Source organism: Lissotriton helveticus, chromosome 6, assembly GCF_964261635.1.
Source record: "Lissotriton helveticus chromosome 6, aLisHel1.1, whole genome shotgun sequence".
Taxonomy (NCBI): Eukaryota; Metazoa; Chordata; class Amphibia; order Caudata; family Salamandridae; genus Lissotriton; species Lissotriton helveticus.
In genome coordinates this window covers 1,130,971,433-1,130,989,778 of record NC_136067.1, presented here as the reverse complement: position 1 = coordinate 1,130,989,778, position 18,346 = coordinate 1,130,971,433, and the positions used below count along the sequence as shown (strand labels likewise).

Below are 18,346 nucleotides of genomic sequence, written 5' to 3'. Positions count from 1 at the left end.
CTGTGCAGCTGTTTCACCTTTAATATCACTGTTCCACAGGCAGCGTGATGTCACAATGCTCCTTGTCTGTAGCCCAAACCATGAGCCTTTGCAACCCTGACATAATCTACATACTTACGGTGTGTGAAGTCTTGGACCACAAATGCAGTGAAGAATAATAGAGTGCTACTCTTCAGACATTTTTGCCCATTGGCTCAGATTTGAATGCTTACTGGCCATCTGAGCATCTCTGCCAGGCCACCCTGTGTCTAGAGACTGTAGATTTAGAGAGTTTATAAACATTGTCAGTTCATCAATAAAGTGTGCTCGCTTCGGCAGCACATATACTAAAATTGGAACGATACAGAGAAGATTAGCATGGCCCCTGCGCAAGGATGACACGCAAATTCGTGAAGCGTTCCATATTTTAAACAGTTTTTAGGAGAGAAATCTTCTTTGTTTTCAAGACTAATTAAAATAATAAAGCAGGTTCCAGTCCTGTGTCATGTAATATGTATTTTTCAATTAGTTTCCCCTCAACATTTTTAATGTATTTGCCTTGCAGTAAAGAAGGTGCGCGCTATGTCCAGCTGCATTTAGCAAGGAAGCCTGCAGGACTTCTGGGACTTTTCTTTCTCTTTTTCAGCCTCCCTGTCATTATTCTTCACCACCCCTATATCTATACTGCTACCAGAGATGAGTTGCTTTGTGGGAAGCAGGACAAAGAGAAGGGCAGGGCCTATGCAAATGATGGCCTCAGGGATGTCTGGGAGTCCCTTTTCAGCAGTACTGTTATAATCTGCCTTGCAACCAGATTGGTGGGGTAAGCTGAAAAACACCATGCCAGATTGGGCACCAGGTCTCTAGGTGCTTGAAGGACATATTGGGTCTACATCCCTCAGTTTCTGAGGTCCATGAAATGTTCACCCTCCACCCTAATAGAGAGGTCTTGGCCGATCGTGGCCGATCGTGGCTAAGAGGGGAAGAAGGTAGCAGGGCAAGATGCTCATGGTTCTTCTCTGATTATGGACCAACTTCCTCTCTCTCCTTAGCTGTGCTTCTGCCTAGCTACTGGGGCTACCAGTTGTAAGCCTGCAGCCCACAAGGAGCTGGTTTGTCCCTCTCACACATGTAAATGGGTAAGCATACAATTGCACACACCTCCCTGCTTCCACAGACCCTTGCACACACACTTTTGTCAACAAGCTTTTTTTGTAGTTAAGAGAATCAGGGACCCATGTTGAAATACAAAAGCAGCACACCACGTGACGGCCATCACATAGAGTCCAGCAGCAAATGGGAAACGTTTAACTAGCCGTGGTCCTATTACTGCAGCTCTACCGTGGAACATCTGCTGGATGAGTCCTCCTGGAGAATATTGAACCTACAACAAGTCTGAGGTAAATAAGATTCCACAGGAATATAATGAAACAGGGACCTACAACTCTTCCGAGCCAGATAGGAGTCGAATCTACAATCTTCTGATCCGTAGTCAGACGTGTTATCCATTGCGCCACTGGCCCTATGTAGACATACCCATCCTTTTCTCCTTAAGAGGGCTAGAAAGTGTGTGTGTGTGAAGGCACAAGGAAACCCATCACCTCCTGAAAGTCTTTTCTGTGAGGGTTTCCTAAGTTGTACAAAGGACTTTAGGAGAAGGAAGGACCTAAAATCTAGGCGAAATGGTTCTAGATCCAAGAAAATCTTTTAGATCAGGCTCAGTTTCTTAAATAGTCTACATTAACATAATCAGGTCCAGGTCTGTGTGGGGCTGAGCTTGTGAACTCCTTAGTAATTAGGCGGATACAACAAAAAGGGGTTTAATATTACAATACAGGTGAAAATTCAGACACCTTGTCGTAGGCTCACCTTGTCCGGGGACCCAGGCATGCTGCCTTTCCACTCTCAGAGCACTTCACCTAACCTACTGTGCAGCTGTTTCACCTTTAATATCACTGTTCCACAGGCAGCGTGATGTCACTATGCTCCTTGTCTGTAGCCCAAACCATGAGCCTTTGCAACCCTGACATAATCTACATACTTACGGTGTGTGAAGTCTTGGACCACAAATACAGTGAAGAATAATAGATTGCTACTCTTCAGACATTTTTGCCCATTGGCTCAGATTTGAATGCTTACTGGCCATCTGAGCATCTCTGCCAGGCCACCCTATGTCTAGAGACTGTAGATTTAGAGAGTTTATAAACATTGTCAGTTCATCAATAAAGTGTGCTCGCTTCGGCAGCACATATACTAAAATTGGAACGATACAGAGACGATTAGCATGGCCCCTGCGCAATGATGACATGTGAAGCGTTCCATATTTTAAACAATTTTTAGGAGAGAAATCTTCTTTGTTTTCAAGACTAATTAAAATAATAAAGCAGGTTCCAGTCCTGTTTCATGTAATATGTATTCTTCAATTAGTCTCTCCTCAACATTTTTAATGTATTTGCCTTGCAGTAAAGAAGGTGCGCTCTATGTCCAGCTGCATATAGCAAGGAAGCCTGCAGGACTTCTGGGACTTTTCTTTCTCTTTTTCAGCCTCCCTGTCATTATTCTTCACCACCCCTATATCTATACTGCTACCAGAGATGAGTTGCTTTGTGGCAAGCAGGACAAAAAGAAGGGCAGGGCCTATGCAAATGATGGCCTCAGGGATGTCTGGGAGTCCCTTTTCAGCAGTACTGTTATAATCTGCCTTGCAACCAGATTGGTGGGGTAAGCTGAAAAACACGATGCCAGATTGGGCACCAGGTCTCTAGGCGCTTGAAGGACATATTGAGTCTACATCCCTCAGTTTCTGAGGTCCAAGAAATGTTCACCCTCCAACCTAATAGAGAGGTCTTGGCCGATCGTGGCTGAGAGGGGAAGAAGGTAGCAGGGCAAGATGCTCATGGTTCTTCTCTGATTATGGACCAACTTTCTCTCTCTCCTTAGCTGTGCTTCTGCTTGGCTACTGGGGCTACCAGTTGTAAGCCTGCAGCCCACAAGGAGCTGGTTTGTCCCTCTCACACATGTAAATGGGTAAGCATACAATTGCAAAAACCTGCCTGCGTCCACAGACCCTTGCACACACACTTTTGTCAACAAGCTTTTTTTGTAGTTAAGAGAATCAGGGACCCATGTTGAAATACAAAAGCAGCACACCACGTGACGGCCATCACATAGAGTCCAGCAGCAAATGGGAAACGTTTAACTAGCCGTGGTCCTATTACTGCAGCTCTACCGTGGAACATCTGCTGGATGAGTCCTCCTGGAGAATATTGAACCTACAACAAGTCTGAGGTAAATAAGATTCCACAGGAATATAATGAAACAGGGACCTACAACTCTTCCGAGCCAGATAGGAGTCGAACCTACAATCTTCTGATCCGTAGTCAGACGCGTTATCCATTGCGCCACTGGCCCTATGTAGACATATCCATCCTTTTGTCCTTAAGAGGGCTAGAAAGTGTGTGTGTGTGAAGGCACAAGGAAACCCATCTGACCTCCTGAAAGTCTTTTCTGTGAGGGTTTCCTAAGTTGTAGAAAGGACTTTAGGAGAAGGAAGGACCTAAAAGCTAGGCGAAATGGTCCTAGATCCAAGGAAATCTTTTAGATCAGGCTCAGTTTCTTAAATAGTCTGCATTAACATGATCAGTTCCAGGTCTGTGTGGGGCTGAGCTTGTGAACTCCTTAGTAATTAGGCGGATACAACAAAAGGGGTTTAATATTACAATACAGGTGAAAATTCAGACACCTTGTCATAGGCTCACCTTGTCCAGGGACCCAAGCATGCTGCCTTTCCACTCTCAGAGCACTTCACCTAACCTACTGTGCAGCTGTTTCACCTTTAATATCACTGTTCCACAGGCAGCGTGATGTCACTATGCTCCTTGTCTGTAGCCCAAACCATGAGCCTTTGCAACCCTGACATAATCTACATACTTACGGTGTGTGAAGTCTTGGACCACAAATACAGTGAAGAATAATAGATTGCTACTCTTCAGACATTTTTGCCCATTGGCTCAGATTTGAATGCTTACTGGCCATCTGAGCATCTCTGCCAGGCCACCCTATGTCTAGAGACTGTAGATTTAGAGAGTTTATAAACATTGTCAGTTCATCAATAAAGTGTGCTTGCTTCGGCAGCACATATACTAAAATTGGAACGATACAGAGAGGATTAGCATGGCCCCTGCGCAAGGATGACATGCAAATTTGTGAAGCGTTCCATATTTTAAACAGTTTTTAGGAGAGAAATCTTCTTTGTTTTCAAGACTAATTAAAATAATAAAGCAGGTTCCAGTCCTGTGTCATGTAATATGTATTTTTCAATTAGTCTCCCCTCAACATTTTTAATGTATTTGCCTTGCAGTAAAGAAGGTGCGCTCTATGTCCAGCTGCATTTAGCAAGGAAGCCTGCAGGACTTCTGGGACTTTTCTTTCTCTTTTTCAGCCTCCCTGTCATTATTCTTCACCACCCCTATATCTATACTGCTACCAGAGATGAGTTGCTTTGTGGGAAGCAGGACAAAGAGAAGGGCAGGACCTATGCAAATGATGGCCTCAGGGATGTCTGGGAGTCCCTTTTCAGCAGTACTATTATAATCTGCCTTGCAACCAGATTGGTGGGGTAAGCTGAAAAACACCATGCCAGATTGGGCACCAGGTCTCTAGGCGCTTGAAGGACATATTGGGTCTACATCCCTCAGTTTCTGAGGTCCAAGAAATGTTCACCCTCCACCCTAATAGAGAGGTCTTGGCCGATCGTGGCCGAGAGGGGAAGAAGGTAGCAGGGCAAGATGCTCATGGTTCTTCTCTGATAATGGACCAACTTCCTCTCTCTTCTTAGCTGTGCTTCTGCCTGGCTACTGGAGCTACCAGTTGCAAGCCTGCAGCCCACAAGGAGCCTGTTTGTCCCTCTCACACAAGTAAATGGGTAAGCATTCAATTGCACACACCTGCCTGCGTCCACAGACCCTTGCACACACACTTTTGTCAACAAGCTTTTTTTGTAGTTAAGAGAATCAGGGACCCATGTTGAAATACAAAAGCAGCACACCACGTGACGGCCATCACATAGAGTCCAGCAGCAAATGGGAAACGTTTAACTAGCCGTGATCCTATTACTGCAGCTCTACCGTGGAACATCTGCTGGATGAGTCCTCCTGGAGAATATTGAACCTACAACAAGTCTGAGGTAAATAAGATTCCACAGGAATATAATGAAACAGGGACCAACAACTCTTCCGGGCCAGATAGGAGTCGAACCAGCAATCTTCTGATCCGTAGTCAGACGCGTTATCCATTGCACCACTGGCCCTATGTAGACATACTCATCCTTTTGTCCTTAAGAGGGCTAGAAAGTGTGTGTGTGTGAAGGCACAAGGAAACCCATCGGACCTCCTGAAAGTCTTTTCTGTGAGGGTTTCCTAAGTTGTACAAAGGACTTTAGGAGAAGGAAGGACCTAAAATCTAGGCGAAATGGTCCTAGATCCAAGGAAATCTTTTAGATCAGGCTCAGTTTCTTAAATAGTCTGCATTAACATAATCAGGTCCAGGTATGTGTGGGGCTGAGCTTGTGAACTCCTTAGTAATTAGGCGGATACAACAAAAAGGGGTTTAATATTAAAATACAGGTAAAAATTCAGACACCTTGTCGTAGGCTCACCTTGTCCAGGGACCCAAGCATGCTGCCTTTCCACTCTCAGAGCACTTCACCTACCCTACTGTGCAGCTGTTTCACCTTTAATATCACTGTTCCACAGGCAGCGTGATGTCACAATGCTCCTTGTCTGTAGCCCAAACCATGAGCCTTTGCACCCCTGACATAATCTACATACTTACGGTGTGTGAAGTCTTGGACCACAAATGCAGTGAAGAATAATAGAGTGCTACTCTTCAGACATTTTTGCCCATTGGCTCAGATTTGAATGCTTACTGGCCATCTGAGCATCTCTGCCAGGCCACCCTATGTCTAGAGACTGTAGATTTAGAGAGTTTATAAACATTGTCAGTTCATCAATAAAGTGTGCTCGCTTCGGCAGCACATATACTAAAATTGGAACGATACAGAGAAGATTAGCATGGCCCCTGCGCAAGGATTACATGCAAATTCGTGAAGCGTTCCATATTTTAAACAGTTTTTAGGAGAGAAATCTTCTTTGTTTTCAAGACTAATTAAAATAATAAAGCAGGTTACAGTCCTGTGTCATGTAATATGTATTTTTCAATTAGTCTCCCCTCAACATTTTTAATGTATTTGCCTTGCAGTAAAGAAGGTGCGCTCTATGTCCAGCTGCATTTAGCAAGGAAGCCTGCAGGACTTCTGGGACTTTTCTTTCTCTTTTTCAGCCTCCCTGTCATTATTCTTCACCACCCCTATATCTATACTGCTACCAGAGATGAGTTGCTTTGTGGGAAGCAGGACAAAGAGAAGGGCGGGGCCTATGCAAATGATGGCCTCAGGGATGTCTCGGAGTCCCTTTTCAGCAGTACTGTTATAATCTGCCTTGCAACCAGATTGGTGGGGTAAGCTGAAAAACACCATGCCAGATTGGGCACCAGGTCTCTAGCCGCTTGAAGGACATATTGGGTCTACATCCCTCAGTTTCTGAGGTCCAAGAAATGTTCACCCTCCACCCTAATAGAGAGGTCTTGGCCGATCGTGGCTGAGAGGGGAAGAAGGTAGCAGGGCAAGATGCTCATGGTTCTTCTCTGATAATGGACCAACTTCCTCTCTCTCCTTAGCTGTGCTTCTGCCTGGCTACTGGGGCTACCAGTTGTAAGCCTGCAGCCTGCAGCCCACAAGGAGCTGGTTTGTCCCTCTCACACATGTAAATGGGTAAGCATTCAATTGCACACACCTGCCTGCGTCCACAGACCCTTGCACACACACTTTTGTCAACAAGCTTTTTTTGTAGTTAAGAGAATCAGGGACCCATGCTGAAATACAAAAGCAGCACACCACGTGACGGCCATCACATAGAGTCCAGCAGCAAATGGGAAAAGTTTAACTAGCCGTGGTCCTATTAGTGCAGCTCTACCGTGGAACATCTGCTGGATGAGTCCTCCTGGAGAATATTGAGCCTACAACAAGTCTGAGGTAAATAAGATTCCACAGGAATATAATGAAACAGGGACCAACAACTCTTCCGAGCCAGATAGGAGTTGAACCTACAATCTTCTGATCCGTAGTCAGACGCGTTATCCATTGCGCCACTGGCCCTATGTAGACATAGTCATCCTTTTGTCCTTAAGAGGGCTAGAAAGTGTGTGTGTGTGAAGGCACAAGGAAACCCATCTGACCTCCTGAAAGTCTTTTCTGTGAGGGTTTCCTAAGTTGTACAAAGGACTTTAGGAGAAGGAAGGACCTAAAAGCTAGGCGAAATGGTCCTAGAACCAAGGAAATCTTTTAGATCAGGCTCAGTTTCTTAAATAGTCTGCATTAACATAATCAGGTCCAGGTCTGTGTGGGGCTGAGCTGGTGAACTCCTTAGTAATTAGGCGGATACAACAAAAAGGGGTTTAATATTACAATACAGGTGAAAATTCAGACACCTTGTCGTAGGCTCACCTTGTCCAGGGACCCAAGCATGCTGCCTTTCCACTCTCAGAGCACTTCACCTAACCTACTGTGCAGCTGTTTCACCTTTAATATCACTGTTCCACAGGCAGCGTGATGTCACAATGCTCCTTGTCTGTAGCCCAAACCATGAGCCTTTGCAACCCTGACATAATCTACATACTTACGGTGTGTGAAGTCTTGGACCACAAATGCAGTGAAGAATAATAGAGTGCTACTCTTCAGACATTTTTGCCCATTGGCTCAGATTTGAATGCTTACTGGCCATCTGAGCATCTCTGCCAGGCCACCCTATGTCTAGAGACTGTAGATTTAGAGAGTTTATAAACATTGTCAGTTCATCAATAAAGTGTGCTCGCTTCGGCAGCACATATACTAAAATTGGAACGATACAGAGAAGATTAGCATGGCCCCTGCGCAAGGATGACACGCAAATTCGTGAAGCGTTCCATATTTTAAAAAGTTTTAGGAGAGAAATCTTCTTTGTTTTCAAGACTAATTAAAATAATAAAGCAGGTTCCAGTCCTGTGTCATGTAATATGTATTTTTCAATTAGTCTCCCCTCAACATTTTTAATGTATTTGCCTTGCAGTAAAGAAGGTGTGCTCTATGTCCAGCTGCATTTAGCAAGGAAGCCTGCAGGACTTCTGGGACTTTTCTTTCTCTTTTTCAGCCTCCCTGTCATTATTCTTCACCACCCCTATATCTATACTGCTACCAGAGATGAGTTGCTTTGTGGGAAGCAGGACAAAGAGAAGGGCAGGGCCTATGCAAATGATGGCCTCAGGAATGTCTGGGAGTCCCTTTTCAGCAGTACTGTTATAATCTGCCTTGCAACCAGATTGGTGGGGTAAGCTGAAAAACACCATGCCAGATTGGGCACCAGGGCTCTAGCCGCTTGAAGGACATATTGGGTCTACATCCCTCAGTTTCTGAGGTCCAAGAAATGTTCACCCTCCACCCTAATAGAGAGGTCTTGGCCGATCGTGGCTGAGAGGGGAAGAAGGTAGCAGGGCAAGATGCTCATGGTTCTTCTCTGATAATGGACCAACTTCCTCTCTCTCCTTAGCTGTGCTTCTGCCTGGCTACTGGGGCTACCAGTTGTAAGCCTGCAGCCTGCAGCCCACAAGGAGCTGGTTTGTCCCTCTCACACATGTAAATGGGTAAGCATTCAATTGCACACACCTGCCTGCGTCCACAGACCCTTGCACACACACTTTTGTCAACAAGCTTTTTTTGTAGTTAAGAGAATCAGGGACCCATGCTGAAATACAAAAGCAGCACACCACGTGACGGCCATCACATAGAGTCCAGCAGCAAATGGGAAAAGTTTAACTAGCCGTGGTCCTATTAGTGCAGCTCTACCGTGGAACATCTGCTGGATGAGTCCTCCTGGAGAATATTGAGCCTACAACAAGTCTGAGGTAAATAAGATTCCACAGGAATATAATGAAACAGGGACCAACAACTCTTCCGAGCCAGATAGGAGTTGAACCTACAATCTTCTGATCCGTAGTCAGACGCGTTATCCATTGCGCCACTGGCCCTATGTAGACATAGTCATCCTTTTGTCCTTAAGAGGGCTAGAAAGTGTGTGTGTGTGAAGGCACAAGGAAACCCATCTGACCTCCTGAAAGTCTTTTCTGTGAGGGTTTCCTAAGTTGTACAAAGGACTTTAGGAGAAGGAAGGACCTAAAAGCTAGGCGAAATGGTCCTAGAACCAAGGAAATCTTTTAGATCAGGCTCAGTTTCTTAAATAGTCTGCATTAACATAATCAGGTCCAGGTCTGTGTGGGGCTGAGCTGGTGAACTCCTTAGTAATTAGGCGGATACAACAAAAAGGGGTTTAATATTACAATACAGGTGAAAATTCAGACACCTTGTCGTAGGCTCACCTTGTCCAGGGACCCAAGCATGCTGCCTTTCCACTCTCAGAGCACTTCACCTAACCTACTGTGCAGCTGTTTCACCTTTAATATCACTGTTCCACAGGCAGCGTGATGTCACAATGCTCCTTGTCTGTAGCCCAAACCATGAGCCTTTGCAACCCTGACATAATCTACATACTTACGGTGTGTGAAGTCTTGGACCACAAATGCAGTGAAGAATAATAGAGTGCTACTCTTCAGACATTTTTGCCCATTGGCTCAGATTTGAATGCTTACTGGCCATCTGAGCATCTCTGCCAGGCCACCCTATGTCTAGAGACTGTAGATTTAGAGAGTTTATAAACATTGTCAGTTCATCAATAAAGTGTGCTCGCTTCGGCAGCACATATACTAAAATTGGAACGATACAGAGAAGATTAGCATGGCCCCTGCGCAAGGATGACACGCAAATTCGTGAAGCGTTCCATATTTTAAAAAGTTTTAGGAGAGAAATCTTCTTTGTTTTCAAGACTAATTAAAATAATAAAGCAGGTTCCAGTCCTGTGTCATGTAATATGTATTTTTCAATTAGTCTCCCCTCAACATTTTTAATGTATTTGCCTTGCAGTAAAGAAGGTGTGCTCTATGTCCAGCTGCATTTAGCAAGGAAGCCTGCAGGACTTCTGGGACTTTTCTTTCTCTTTTTCAGCCTCCCTGTCATTATTCTTCACCACCCCTATATCTATACTGCTACCAGAGATGAGTTGCTTTGTGGGAAGCAGGACAAAGAGAAGGGCAGGGCCTATGCAAATGATGGCCTCAGGAATGTCTGGGAGTCCCTTTTCAGCAGTACTGTTATAATCTGCCTTGCAACCAGATTGGTGGGGTAAGCTGAAAAACACCATGCCAGATTGGGCACCAGGGCTCTAGGCGCTTGAAGGACATATTGGGTCTACATCCCTCAGTTTCTGAGGTCCAAGAAATGTTCACCCTCTACCCTAATAGAGAGGTCTTGGCCGATTGTGGCTGAGAGGGGAAGAAGGTAGCAGGGCAAGATGCTCATGGTTCTTCTCTGATAATGGACCAACTTCCTCTCTCTCCTTAGCTGTGCTTCTGCCTGGCTACTGGGGCTACCAGTTGTAAGCCTGCAGCCCACAAGGAGCTGGTTTGTCCCTCTCACACAAGTAAATGGGTAAGCATTCAATTGCACACACCTGCCTGCGTCCACAGACCCTTGCACACACACTTTTGTCAACAAGCTTTTTTTGTAGTTAAGAGAATGAGGGACCCATGTTGAAATACAAAAGCAGCACACCACGTGACGGCCATCACATAGAGTCCAGCAGCAAATGGGAAACGTTTAACTAGCCGTGGTCCTATTACTGCAGCTCTACCGTGGAACATCTGCTGGATGAGTCCTCCTGGAGAATATTGAACCTACAACAAGTCTGAGGTAAATAAGATTCCACAGGAATATAATGAAACAGGGACCTACAACTCTTCCGAGCCAGATAGGAGTCGAACCTACAATCTTCTGATCCGTAGTCAGACGCGTTATCCATTGCGCCACTGGCCCTATGTAGACATACCCATCCTTTTGTCCTTAAGAGGGCTAGAAAGTGTGTGTGTGTGAAGGCACAAGGAAACCCATCTGACCTCCTGAAAGTCTTTTCTGTGAGGGTTTCCTAAGTTGTACAAAGGACTTTAGGAGAAGGAAGGACCTAAAATCTAGGCGAAATGGTCCTAGATCCAAGGAAATCTTTTAGATCAGGCTCCGTTTCTTAAATAGTCTGCATTAACATACTCAGGTCCAGGTCTGTGTGGGGCTGAGCTTGTGAACTCCTTAGTAATTAGGCGGATACAACAAAAAGGGGGTTAATATTACAATACAGGTGAAAATTCAGACACCTTGTCGTAGGCTCACCTTGTCCGGGGACCCAGGCATGCTGCCTTTCCACTCTCAGAGCACTTCACCTAACCTACTGTGCAGCTGTTTCACCTTTAATATCACTGTTCCACAGGCAGCGTGATGTCACAATGCGCCTTGTCTGTAGCCCAAACCATGAGCCTTTGCAACCCTGACATAATCTACATACTTACGGTGTGTGAAGTCTTGGACCACAAATGCAGTGAAGAATAATAGAGTGCTACTCTTCAGACATTTTTGCCCATTGGCTCAGATTTGAATGCTTACTGGCCATCTGAGCATCTCTGCCTGGCCACCCTATGTCTAGAGACTGTAGATTTAGAGAGTTTATAAACATTGTCAGTTCATCAATAAAGTGTGCTCGCTTCGCAGCACATATACTAAAATTGGAATGATACAGAGAAGATTAGCATGGCCCCTGCGCAAGGATGACACGCAAATTCGTGAAGCGTTCCATATTTTAAACAGTTTTTAGGAGAGAAATCTTCTTTGTTTTCAAGACTAATTAAAATAATAAAGCAGGTTCCAGTCCTGTGTCATGTAATATGTATTTTTCAATTAGTCTCCCCTCAACATTTTTATGTGTGTTGCCTTGCAGTGAAGAAGGTGCGCTCTATGTCCAGCTGCATTTAGCAAGGAAGCCTGCAGGACTTCTGGGACTTTTCTTTCTCTTTTTCAGCCTCCCTGTCATTATTCTTCACCACCCCTATATCTATACTGCTACCAGAGATGAGTTGCTTTGTGGGAAGCAGGACAAAGAGAAGGGCAGGGCCTATGCAAATGATGGCCTCAGGGATGTCTGGGAGTCCCTTTTCAGCAGTACTGTTATAATCTGCCTTGCAACCAGATTGGTGGGGTAAGCTGAAAAACACCATGCCAGATTGGGCACCAGGTCTCTAGGTGCTTGAAGGACATATTGGGTCTACATCCCTCAGTTTCTGAGGTCCAAGAAATGTTCACCCTCCACCCTAATAGAGAGGTCTTGGCCGATCGTGGCCGATCGTGGCTAAGAGGGGAAGAAGGTAGCAGGGCAAGATGCTCATGGTTCTTCTCTGATTATGGACCAACTTCCTCTCTCTCCTTAGCTGTGCTTCTGCCTGGCTACTGGGGCTACCAGTTGTAAGCCTGCAGCCCACAAGGAGCTGGTTTGTCCCTCTCACACATGTAAATGGGTAAGCATACAATTGCACACACCTCCCTGCTTCCACAGACCCTTGCACACACACTTTTGTCAACAAGCTTTTTTTGTAGTTAAGAGAATCAGGGACCCATGTTGAAATACAAAAGCAGCACACCACGTGACGGCCATCACATAGAGTCCAGCAGCAAATGGGAAACGTTTAACTAGCCGTGGTCCTATTACTGCAGCTCTACCGTGGAACATCTGCTGGATGAGTCCTCCTGGAAAATATTGAACCTACAACAAGTCTGAGGTAAATAAGATTCCACAGGAATATAATGAAACAGGGACCTACAACTCTTCCGAGCCAGATAGGAGTCGAATCTACAATCTTCTAATCCGTAGTCAGACGTGTTATCCATTGCGCCACTGGCCCTATGTAGACATACCCATCCTTTTGTCCTTAAGAGGGCTAGAAAGTGTGTGTGTGTGAAGGCACAAGGAAACCCATCACCTCCTGAAAGTCTTTTCTGTGAGGGTTTCCTAAGTTGTACAAAGGACTTTAGGAGAAGGAAGGACCTAAAATCTAGGCGAAATGGTTCTAGATCCAAGAAAATCTTTTAGATCAGGCTCAGTTTCTTAAATAGTCTACATTAACATAATCACGTCCAGGTCTGTGTGCGGCTGAGCTTGTGAACTCCTTAGTAATTAGGTGGATACAACAAAAAGGGGTTTAATATTACAATACAGGTGAAAATTCAGACACCTTGTCGTCGGCTCACCTTGTCCAGGGACCCAAGCATGCTGCCTTTCCACTCTCAGAGCACTTCACCTAACCTACTGTGCAGCTGTTTCACCTTTAATATCACTGTTCCACAGGCAGCGTGATGTCACAATGCTCCTTGTCTGTAGCCCAAACCATGAGCCTTTGCAACCCTGACATAATCTACATACTTACGGTGTGTGAAGTCTTGGACCACAAATGCAGTGAAGAATAATAGAGTGCTACTCTTCAGACATTTTTTCCCATTGGCTCAGATTTGAATGCTTACTGGCCATCTGAGCATCTCTGCCAGGCCACCCTATGTCTAGAGACTGTAGATTTAGAGAGTTTATAAACATTGTCAGTTCATCAATAAAGTGTGCTCGCTTCGGCAGCACATATACTAAAATTGGAACGATACAGAGAAGATTAGCATGGCCCCTGCGCAAGGATTACATGCAAATTCGTGAAGCGTTCCATATTTTAAACAGTTTTTAGGAGAGAAATCTTCTTTGTTTTCAAGACTAATTAAAATAATAAAGCAGGTTACAGTCCTGTGTCATGTAATATGTATTTTTCAATTAGTCTCCCCTCAACATTTTTAATGTATTTGCCTTGCAGTAAAGAAGGTGCGCTCTATGTCCAGCTGCATTTAGCAAGGAAGCCTGCAGGACTTCTGGGACTTTTCTTTCTCCTTTTCAGCCTCCCTGTCATTATTCTTCACCACCCCTATATCTATACTGCTACCAGAGATGAGTTGCTTTGTGGGAAGCAGGACAAAGAGAAGGGCAGGGCCTATGCAAATGATGGCCTCAGGGATGTCTCGGAGTCCCTTTTCAGCAGTACTGTTATAATCTGCCTTGCAACCAGATTGGTGGGGTAAGCTGAAAAACACCATGCCAGATTGGGCACCAGGTCTCTAGCCGCTTGAAGGACATATTGGGTCTACATCCCTCAGTTTTTGAGGTCCAAGAAATGTTCACCCTCCACCCTAATAGAGAGGTCTTGACCGATCGTGGCTGAGAGGGGAAGGAGGTAGCAGGGCAAGATGCTCATGGTTCTTCTCTGATAATGGACCAACTTCCTCTCTCTCCTTAGCTGTGCTTCTGCCTGGCTACTGGGGCTACCAGTTGTAAGCCTGCAGCCTGCAGCCCACAAGGAGCTGGTTTGTCCCTCTCACACATGTAAATGGGTAAGCATTCAATTGCACACACCTGCCTGCGTCCACAGACCCTTGCACACACACTTTTGTCAACAAGCTTTTTTTGTAGTTAAGAGAATCAGGGACCCATGCTGAAATACAAAAGCAGCACACCACGTGACGGCCATCACATAGAGTCCAGCAGCAAATGGGAAAAGTTTAACTAGCCGTGGTCCTATTACTGCAGCTCTACCGTGGAACATCTGCTGGATGAGTCCTCCTGGAGAATATTGAACCTACAACAAGTCTGAGGTAAATAAGATTCCACAGGAATATAATGAAACAGGGACCTACAACTCTTCCGAGCCAGATAGGAGTTGAACCTACAATCTTCTGATCCGTAGTCAGACGCGTTATCCATTGCGCCACTGGCCCTATGTAGACATAGTCATCCTTTTGTCCTTAAGAGGGCTAGAAAGTGTGTGTGTGTGAAGGCACAAGGAAACCCATCTGACCTCCTGAAAGTCTTTTCTGTGAGGGTTTCCTAAGTTGTACAAAGGACTTTAGGAGAAGGAAGGACCTAAAATCTAGGCGAAATGGTCCTAGATCCAAGGAAATCTTTTAGATCAGGCTCAGTTTCTTAAATAGTCTGCATTAACATACTCAGGTCCAGGTCTGTGTGGGGCTGAGCTTGTGAACTCCTTAGTAATTAGGCGGATACAACAAAAAGGGGGTTAATATTACAATACAGGTGAAAATTCAGACACCTTGTCGTAGGCTCACCTTGTCCGGGGACCCAGGCATGCTGCCTTTCCACTCTCAGAGCACTTCACCTAACCTACTGTGCAGCTGTTTCACCTTTAATATCACTGTTCCACAGGCAGCGTGATGTCACAATGCGCCTTGTCTGTAGCCCAAACCATGAGCCTTTGCAACCCTGACATAATCTACATACTTACGGTGTGTGAAGTCTTGGACCACAAATGCAGTGAAGAATAATAGAGTGCTACTCTTCAGACATTTTTGCCCATTGGCTCAGATTTGAATGCTTACTGGCCATCTGAGCATCTCTGCCTGGCCACCCTATGTCTAGAGACTGTAGATTTAGAGAGTTTATAAACATTGTCAGTTCATCAATAAAGTGTGCTCGCTTCGCAGCACATATACTAAAATTGGAATGATACAGAGAAGATTAGCATGGCCCCTGCGCAAGGATGACACGCAAATTCGTGAAGCGTTCCATATTTTAAACAGTTTTTAGGAGAGAAATCTTCTTTGTTTTCAAGACTAATTAAAATAATAAAGCAGGTTCCAGTCCTGTGTCATGTAATATGTATTTTTCAATTAGTCTCCCCTCAACATTTTTAATGTATTTGCCTTGCAGTGAAGAAGGTGCGCTCTATGTCCAGCTGCATTTAGCAAGGAAGCCTGCAGGACTTCTGGGACTTTTCTTTCTCTTTTTCAGCCTCCCTGTCATTATTCTTCACCACCCCTATATCTATACTGCTACCAGAGATGAGTTGCTTTGTGGGAAGCAGGACAAAGAGAAGGGCAGGGCCTATGCAAATGATGGCCTCAGGGATGTCTGGGAGTCCCTTTTCAGCAGTACTGTTATAATCTGCCTTGCAACCAGATTGGTGGGGTAAGCTGAAAAACACCATGCCAGATTGGGCACCAGGTCTCTAGGTGCTTGAAGGACATATTGGGTCTACATCCCTCAGTTTCTGAGGTCCAAGAAATGTTCACCCTCCACCCTAATAGAGAGGTCTTGGCCGATCGTGGCCGATCGTGGCTAAGAGGGGAAGAAGGTAGCAGGGCAAGATGCTCATGGTTCTTCTCTGATTATGGACCAACTTCCTCTCTCTCCTTAGCTGTGCTTCTGCCTGGCTACTGGGGCTACCAGTTGTAAGCCTGCAGCCCACAAGGAGCTGGTTTGTCCCTCTCACACATGTAAATGGGTAAGCATACAATTGCACACACCTCCCTGCTTCCACAGACCCTTGCACACACACTTTTGTCAACAAGCTTTTTTTGTAGTTAAGAGAATCAGGGACCCATGTTGAAATACAAAAGCAGCACACCACGTGACGGCCATCACATAGAGTCCAGCAGCAAATGGGAAACGTTTAACTAGCCGTGGTCCTATTACTGCAGCTCTACCGTGGAACATCTGCTGGATGAGTCCTCCTGGAAAATATTGAACCTACAACAAGTCTGAGGTAAATAAGATTCCACAGGAATATAATGAAACAGGGACCTACAACTCTTCCGAGCCAGATAGGAGTCGAATCTACAATCTTCTAATCCGTAGTCAGACGTGTTATCCATTGCGCCACTGGCCCTATGTAGACATACCCATCCTTTTGTCCTTAAGAGGGCTAGAAAGTGTGTGTGTGTGAAGGCACAAGGAAACCCATCACCTCCTGAAAGTCTTTTCTGTGAGGGTTTCCTAAGTTGTACAAAGGACTTTAGGAGAAGGAAGGACCTAAAATCTAGGCGAAATGGTTCTAGATCCAAGAAAATCTTTTAGATCAGGCTCAGTTTCTTAAATAGTCTACATTAACATAATCACGTCCAGGTCTGTGTGCGGCTGAGCTTGTGAACTCCTTAGTAATTAGGTGGATACAACAAAAAGGGGTTTAATATTACAATACAGGTGAAAATTCAGACACCTTGTCGTCGGCTCACCTTGTCCAGGGACCCAAGCATGCTGCCTTTCCACTCTCAGAGCACTTCACCTAACCTACTGTGCAGCTGTTTCACCTTTAATATCACTGTTCCACAGGCAGCGTGATGTCACAATGCTCCTTGTCTGTAGCCCAAACCATGAGCCTTTGCAACCCTGACATAATCTACATACTTACGGTGTGTGAAGTCTTGGACCACAAATGCAGTGAAGAATAATAGAGTGCTACTCTTCAGACATTTTTTCCCATTGGCTCAGATTTGAATGCTTACTGGCCATCTGAGCATCTCTGCCAGGCCACCCTATGTCTAGAGACTGTAGATTTAGAGAGTTTATAAACATTGTCAGTTCATCAATAAAGTGTGCTCGCTTCGGCAGCACATATACTAAAATTGGAACGATACAGAGAAGATTAGCATGGCCCCTGCGCAAGGATTACATGCAAATTCGTGAAGCGTTCCATATTTTAAACAGTTTTTAGGAGAGAAATCTTCTTTGTTTTCAAGACTAATTAAAATAATAAAGCAGGTTACAGTCCTGTGTCATGTAATATGTATTTTTCAATTAGTCTCCCCTCAACATTTTTAATGTATTTGCCTTGCAGTAAAGAAGGTGCGCTCTATGTCCAGCTGCATTTAGCAAGGAAGCCTGCAGGACTTCTGGGACTTTTCTTTCTCCTTTTCAGCCTCCCTGTCATTATTCTTCACCACCCCTATATCTATACTGCTACCAGAGATGAGTTGCTTTGTGGGAAGCAGGACAAAGAGAAGGGCAGGGCCTATGCAAATGATGGCCTCAGGGATGTCTCGGAGTCCCTTTTCAGCAGTACTGTTATAATCTGCCTTGCAACCAGATTGGTGGGGTAAGCTGAAAAACACCATGCCAGATTGGGCACCAGGTCTCTAGCCGCTTGAAGGACATATTGGGTCTACATCCCTCAGTTTTTGAGGTCCAAGAAATGTTCACCCTCCACCCTAATAGAGAGGTCTTGGCCGATCGTGGCTGAGAGGGGAAGAAGGTAGCAGGGCAAGATGCTCATGGTTCTTCTCTGATAATGGACCAACTTCCTCTCTCTCCTTAGCTGTGCTTCTGCCTGGCTACTGGGGCTACCAGTTGTAAGCCTGCAGCCTGCAGCCCACAAGGAGCTGGTTTGTCCCTCTCACACATGTAAATGGGTAAGCATTCAATTGCACACACCTGCCTGCGTCCACAGACCCTTGCACACACACTTTTGTCAACAAGCTTTTTTTGTAGTTAAGAGAATCAGGGACCCATGCTGAAATACAAAAGCA

At 45.1% G+C, this 18,346-nt stretch overlaps 15 non-coding genes across 15 annotated transcripts; 10 read left to right on the top strand and 5 right to left on the bottom strand.

Annotated features, from left to right (window-relative positions):
* Positions 1–302: 302 nt before the first annotated feature.
* Positions 303–409, top strand: LOC144764991 (U6 spliceosomal RNA). Its single transcript, XR_013597010.1, has one exon. It is a non-coding gene; the product is annotated as a U6 spliceosomal RNA (small nuclear RNA).
* Positions 410–2,208: 1,799 nt separating this feature from the next.
* LOC144765379 (U6 spliceosomal RNA) lies at positions 2,209–2,316 on the top strand. The gene has a single exon (XR_013597378.1). It is a non-coding gene; the product is annotated as a U6 spliceosomal RNA (small nuclear RNA).
* Positions 2,317–3,317: 1,001 nt separating this feature from the next.
* On the bottom strand, positions 3,318–3,390 carry TRNAR-ACG (transfer RNA arginine (anticodon ACG)). Its single transcript has one exon. It is a non-coding gene; the product is annotated as a tRNA-Arg (tRNA).
* A 707-nt stretch (positions 3,391–4,097) lies between these two features.
* Positions 4,098–4,204, top strand: LOC144765268 (U6 spliceosomal RNA). Its single transcript, XR_013597271.1, has one exon. It is a non-coding gene; the product is annotated as a U6 spliceosomal RNA (small nuclear RNA).
* Positions 4,205–5,995: 1,791 nt separating this feature from the next.
* Positions 5,996–6,102, top strand: LOC144765295 (U6 spliceosomal RNA). The gene has a single exon (XR_013597298.1). It is a non-coding gene; the product is annotated as a U6 spliceosomal RNA (small nuclear RNA).
* A 1,017-nt stretch (positions 6,103–7,119) lies between these two features.
* TRNAR-ACG (transfer RNA arginine (anticodon ACG)) lies at positions 7,120–7,192 on the bottom strand. The gene has a single exon. It is a non-coding gene; the product is annotated as a tRNA-Arg (tRNA).
* A 708-nt stretch (positions 7,193–7,900) lies between these two features.
* LOC144764990 (U6 spliceosomal RNA) lies at positions 7,901–8,007 on the top strand. The gene has a single exon (XR_013597009.1). It is a non-coding gene; the product is annotated as a U6 spliceosomal RNA (small nuclear RNA).
* Positions 8,008–9,023: 1,016 nt separating this feature from the next.
* Positions 9,024–9,096, bottom strand: TRNAR-ACG (transfer RNA arginine (anticodon ACG)). Its single transcript has one exon. It is a non-coding gene; the product is annotated as a tRNA-Arg (tRNA).
* A 708-nt stretch (positions 9,097–9,804) lies between these two features.
* LOC144764988 (U6 spliceosomal RNA) lies at positions 9,805–9,911 on the top strand. Its single transcript, XR_013597008.1, has one exon. It is a non-coding gene; the product is annotated as a U6 spliceosomal RNA (small nuclear RNA).
* A 1,009-nt stretch (positions 9,912–10,920) lies between these two features.
* On the bottom strand, positions 10,921–10,993 carry TRNAR-ACG (transfer RNA arginine (anticodon ACG)). Its single transcript has one exon. It is a non-coding gene; the product is annotated as a tRNA-Arg (tRNA).
* A 708-nt stretch (positions 10,994–11,701) lies between these two features.
* LOC144764906 (U6 spliceosomal RNA) lies at positions 11,702–11,807 on the top strand. Its single transcript, XR_013596931.1, has one exon. It is a non-coding gene; the product is annotated as a U6 spliceosomal RNA (small nuclear RNA).
* Positions 11,808–13,606: 1,799 nt separating this feature from the next.
* On the top strand, positions 13,607–13,713 carry LOC144765294 (U6 spliceosomal RNA). The gene has a single exon (XR_013597297.1). It is a non-coding gene; the product is annotated as a U6 spliceosomal RNA (small nuclear RNA).
* A 1,017-nt stretch (positions 13,714–14,730) lies between these two features.
* TRNAR-ACG (transfer RNA arginine (anticodon ACG)) lies at positions 14,731–14,803 on the bottom strand. Its single transcript has one exon. It is a non-coding gene; the product is annotated as a tRNA-Arg (tRNA).
* Positions 14,804–15,511: 708 nt separating this feature from the next.
* On the top strand, positions 15,512–15,617 carry LOC144764905 (U6 spliceosomal RNA). The gene has a single exon (XR_013596930.1). It is a non-coding gene; the product is annotated as a U6 spliceosomal RNA (small nuclear RNA).
* A 1,799-nt stretch (positions 15,618–17,416) lies between these two features.
* On the top strand, positions 17,417–17,523 carry LOC144765293 (U6 spliceosomal RNA). Its single transcript, XR_013597296.1, has one exon. It is a non-coding gene; the product is annotated as a U6 spliceosomal RNA (small nuclear RNA).
* The last annotated feature ends 823 nt before the right edge of the window (positions 17,524–18,346 follow it).